Source organism: Pseudopipra pipra, chromosome 8 (genome assembly GCF_036250125.1).
Source record: "Pseudopipra pipra isolate bDixPip1 chromosome 8, bDixPip1.hap1, whole genome shotgun sequence".
NCBI classification, from domain to species: Eukaryota; Metazoa; Chordata; class Aves; order Passeriformes; family Pipridae; genus Pseudopipra; species Pseudopipra pipra.
Genome location: NC_087556.1, coordinates 20,838,740 through 20,844,698, shown reverse-complemented (window position 1 = coordinate 20,844,698; position 5,959 = coordinate 20,838,740).

The window sequence follows — 5,959 nt, the reverse complement described above, 5'->3', positions numbered from 1 at the left end:
AGTGTCTCACACGACTGATAGCAATAAGATGGATTATAGCTTAATTTATAAGCTTTAAATCTATATATTTCCTTTAATACCAAAGAAAATACTATTTCTTTATTCTCTGTCAATTCCGGAAATATTATCATTTCTCTTAAGTTTGTCCTGTTCAAAAACCTGTATACTGCTTTATATTGCCAGTGAGGTTCTTGGAGGATTGAATTTATTTCTATAATTTTTTTCAATTACATAATTACCTATGAAAATCCTATGGCAGTGGTTTTCAAAGGAGTTTACAGTCACTCATCCAAATCAATCAAAATCTGTTGAGATTTGACCACCTCTGAAAATCTAGGTCAGTGTTCCTGTTATACAATACTGCCTGTTGTCAGCAGTTTTACAGAAAGTAGACCAATCCAGGCTTCACTGAAACAAAAATGTACTTCTGCTAATAAATTTTAATAGAATCGGTTCTATATATTTGCAAGAGCTATTACAGTCTCTTAAATTAAACTAAATAAATCAGAAACATGTAATTTTGTATTAGCCATGGCACAGAATTTCTTTAATTGTGTACCTCCACTGATCTCTGCACTATTTGGCAACTCATACCTGGTGAAGGGTCTTAGTAATTAGAACTTCTAACTCATTCTCAAGTCTGGATCTCTACAATCTCTACAGTCCATAGGCAATGCCTAAGAAAACTCTTCTTTTGACCTGTTATAATTGGAAATTTGTGGTAGTGCAGCTACAGTGAAGTCACATCTGCATTTCCCAGTCGGATTTCAGCAACGGCAATATTTTCCATTAGGAATAGAAAGAGAAAATACACAGAAAAGTTCGGCTTTTCAGGGGAAATGGTGGGAATAAAACTTTCATTGTAGGAGTTTTTTTAGCTTTATTTAGGAAAAAAAAAAGAAGAAACAAGAGTCAAAATACTACTTAAAACATTTTAAACCCTGCAACATTTAAGCTTTAAATATTAAAAGAACTAGAATTTTATTTGTGGCCATAACAATAAGTCTAGCTCTCAGGAGAAAGTTGGCTCAAAAGCTGCTAATAGGAAATGGAGCATCCATTTCCAGCCAGACTGCACATAGATTGAAAGACTTTTTGCTGTCTTCTTAGGGCTATTTATTCGTAGAATGCCATTCACAAACATTAGACTCTTAGAGGCAGATTTTGCAGATGAGTGAATGACTGCTGTGTGCACAGAGCAGTGGATACAAGTGTAGCCACTGCCCTGTGAAACCAGACTCATATGCAACAGCAAATGGCATGATTTGAGCTAAGGAGCTTGGTGTACTTTGCAAGGGACAACTGTGTACACTGTCACCATCACAACCATTCCCCTCAGTGGCAGTCCAGGTACAGAGGTCAAGGACAGAATGGAGTAGAAAAGATTGGCCTTTGCTCCATGCCAGCCTGTGTACTACCTGATTTTGTAATTGAATGACTCGACATTCTGTTTAGGGAGTAAATTTACACTGAACTCTTTACAAACAGTATTTACTAACAAACCTAGTTTAAAATGGTACCTTTACTTTCTTTAGCAAATCTTTCTGAGATGAGGAGACTGAGGGGAGATTTCATTGCAACTTCCTTGTAAGGGAAGAGGAAGGGCAAGATCTGATCTCTTCTCTGTGGTGACCAGTGACAGAACCTGAAGGAATGGCCTGAAGCTGTGTCAGGGGAGGTTTAGGTTGGATATCAGGAAAAGTTTCTTCATCCAGAGGGTGGCTGGGTGTTAGAACAGGCTCCCCATGGAAATGGTCACAGCACCAAGCCTGACAAAGTTCCAGAAGTATTTGGACAATACTCTCAGGCACATGATGTGACTCTTGGGGATGGTCCTGTGCAGGGCCAGGAGCTGGATTCGATGATCCTTGTGGGTCCCTTCCAACTCAGCGTATTCTGTGATTCTGTTATTTCATGAAGTCCCAGAGCTAATCATTAGTAGTTTTAGGGGAACTAACAGCTATATGAAAAAAAAAAAAGCAGTTAGCTTACTGTCTTCGATGTTCACATTTTGAAGATTATTTTGTAAGAAAAGGGATAGAAATTATTGTAAAAGAAACATACAAGTTGAAGATGTCTATAAAGGTCCCCAGAATATACAAGATCAGTGACACTAAAACAGTTCAGTGCCAAAACCTGGGTACTTTAGGGTCACACAATAACTGTTGTAAAAACCTACAGAATCCATTCTCATAGCCTACTCACTTAGAAAAAAATCAATAATATTTCTGAATATTAATTTCTTGGATTATATCAGAGATATCAATCTCCAGTGTCCAGACAGGGACCACAAAATTACCCACATCAAAAGTCATACAGTTGAAATAAACACATTTGATCTGTGTTTCTTCAGAAAATCTTAGCTGAATAAACCACATTAACTGCTATCAGTTTGGATTGGACAGAGACATTCAGAGGCGAACACTGAAGTGAACTGGGAAACCTTATAAATGCCTTTGACATTTACGTGCTGCTTGAATCTATTTAAATAACCACGTCTGTCACTTATCCTTCTTAGGAGTTTCCATGTATCACAAGGGCTCAGGAATGGTCTACTACTAAGAACTACTCCATAAATAGTTCAATTTCTGTAGTAACTATGAACGTCAAAGGCAAATGACATCATATATATTAAAATCACAAAGCACAAATATTTCTGATATTTTCTAAAATTAAACCATTTGAAAAATAAGCACCCTGGTCATCATGTTTTTATATCAAACAATCTCATCATGCAAAAGAATCAAATCCAAATGCATATTATTTTTGCACTTAAAAGTGCAGTGAAAATGACTGTGCAAGGTTAGTTTCCAATATTTAACCTCCATGCATATAATGGAACCTACATTAAAGTGTATTTTAATAGGTGATTTCATTAAAATTCTGGGGAGAAAGACATCAGCAAAATCATGTTTTAAAGTGCCAGAAACATGAAACTTTTTGGTATAGTTTCTTAGAATAAACTTAAATACAAATGTACTTAGTTTTACTGAAGTGTTCAATAGTGTGGAAAATAAGGAGAGTAAAGGAGAAAAAACAGAAAACAAATGTCATATTCCAGCAGAGAAACTTTAAAATTCATTACAATGCTAGTACTTCAAAATGTTTAAATGCCCTAATTTGCACAAGTCATTAAAATACTATTACGAGAAAAACAAAAAGGCATCAATAAATAGGAAAACACAATGTATTTTTCTAACTCTAAAATGTGGGATTCCATAAATATAAGGTACATTTATGTATCAATCTACATTTTAATTTCTATAAAATCACTTCAACTTTTATTATTCATGGTTAATCAGTATGAAGATAGAGTTCATGATGAAACACAACATGACTAATATAGCAGTTGTTGGAAAAAAGCCAATTTACCTGTCTTCCAAACATAAACTATTTCATCAAGAACTTCTATCGGTTTCTGATACTTCTTTCCATGTAATTTCACACTTACAGAGCAAGAGTGCAATCTCAATAGTGAACATATAATAAGGAAAAAACAAAAAGAATTATTTGATATATAAGAATGGTTATGGGACAATCCAGCTACATCTGAAATATTTTGTGACAAAGAAAGATTTATGACCTTATGGTGGTACCTAATTAAAATATGATCTTTACTTGTTTTCTCAAAGTACAAATAGTGTAATTTATGAATATAGTGTATTTTTTGTAAAAACAGATGGGCATGAGAGAGATTTTGTGGAACCATGATAAGCATTTTATATGATCTTGCACACAGAAAAAATGATAATAAAATGATAATAAAATTGTTAGTTTACAAAATGTAAACCCACCAACCTCCCTGCCCCCAAAGAAAATGGTATAACCCGATCCGGTTGCCCATTTTTTCTTATTCTCCCTCCAGAGAGTGACAGACCACTCTATTTCATTGGATTAATGTGATGACAATATAAAGAATTAATGCTTGTAAAATTGGTTTCTCACATGTGATAGAGAGGAATGTGTAAATATTACATAGAAGACAATTTTCTAGAATGTTTTAACTGGGCATGAGACAGATCCTCTATAAACCCCTCCTACTTCAAAGAAACTACTATGTAGAATGTTCCAAAGTCAGTAAACAAACATGACCAAACAAATAATGCAAAAAAGGTCACTATTCCTTCACATGATTTCATCAAAGCTCTGCAACATCCTCTTTTTTTAAAGCACAGCATTAGAAGTAATGAGCTAGAAATTAGGAATATGATAAGAAGTAATTTAACTTGATGTGCAATTACATATAAAATTCTTTTCAAGGCTCTATTGCTTTTATACATATTGATCAAATCATGAAATTATTAAAAGACTAAGATATATGTGCATTTCTTCTACTGTTTTCTTGTGAACCCTACGTGTGTGCAATGGTGAGAACATCCTGCTGTGCTGCCACAATTTAGTATTGCCGGGTCACCCGTGGAGAAGATGCTGTAAACTTACACACTCACCAGTGTCCTATGCTGCCCTCCACGCTGTTGGGGAGAAACAACTCAGTCAGAGAAAAGGAACCAGGAAAAAATATGTTTATACTGTGCTGATTTTCATATGCATTTTTAACTCTGTATGGCAACTGCAGTCCAGCAAAAACTAGTGTCATACCTGGTGTTTCATATCATGGTCAGAGGGAAAACTAGTGTAGTGAGTTAGCTACACACCAATCAGTGACCTGTTCTTTGTGCACGAGAGTATCTGTGTTAGTTGCCCATATTGATTCTTATAGATCTGTTGATAAAAACGAATGTTGACACACTGTGGCTTCTGGAAGACAGATGAAGTTGTACTTTGGCAATTATTCTTTACAAATTAAGAATTGCCAAAGGGTATATGTTTCTTTCTTCTTACATCAAGAATCTCTTTCTGCTTCTAAGCAATGTGGATGCCACAAATAGAAATAAGATTAGTTGTATTGCAACCTTCCTACTGTGCTGAAATTCAGATCTGTTTCAATGAACACAGATGATTTGCTGTCATAGTTGGCACTCAGTTTAAACTCAGCCTTCTCACTCACATAGCCTTGGGGTGTTTGCTCCTAAAATTCAACAGTTTCCATCATTCCTTTTCAATTCATGTGAGTAATGTTGAACTTCTGATGGTAGGAAACTTTAAAGATGCATAACCATGTATATTTAAGAGCAGAGTCAAGATTCCCTCTTTGCCAATTATCTGTCAGTTAATATAATTTTTCTGCTATTTAAGACAGTAGAAATATCAATTTTTTTCTGAAGAAGGCATAGAACCTGACTGGATAGCTATGCTTATAGAATAAAAAATTTTACTGTTTCCTCAACTCAGAATTTAATCAATTTTCTGATTTTGTTTTTTCTTTTAGCTATCTATTTTAGAAAAAAAATATATAAACAAGTCATGTCTGGCTGTGGTGAGTCAAATTCTAATTCTTTTATTCCATCTTCACCTAGCACTTGTGCAAGCTCAGACTTTTGTAGGTTCTTTAGTTTTGTGAGGTCTTTAGGATTTCACCCATTTTATACATGTATAGCTTAATAATTATCTACTTTCAGTAATCCAATTTCTATCACCTACTTTCTATTTCAAGTAAAACTAAATTTCACAATTTAAAAGATTTCTCCACAACATTCTATTTTCCTGCCCTTAAGTAACTCTCACAAATACACGTGTGTACGTCTGTGCACGTGTCTAATGTGGGATGAGCATCTAGCTCATATTAAGTTTTAATGGGAACTTTTGTGTGCATAGTACAATATGTATGCTGTGAATGAAGGAGATAACATACAGGTATACATATCTACACTTCAGACAATTTTATAAGGTCTAAGAATTAATTGGTTAGTTTAAAATGCTAAAATGATTCCCTGAGGATTTATGAGCTAAGAATGCTCAGGGGTTTAGTGTCCTGACATCTCTTTAATTAGCAGTCTCCAAGATCTCACACTAAGAAGATGCTAAGCCAGTGCCTTCTGTCATATCTCAAGAGTTTCAG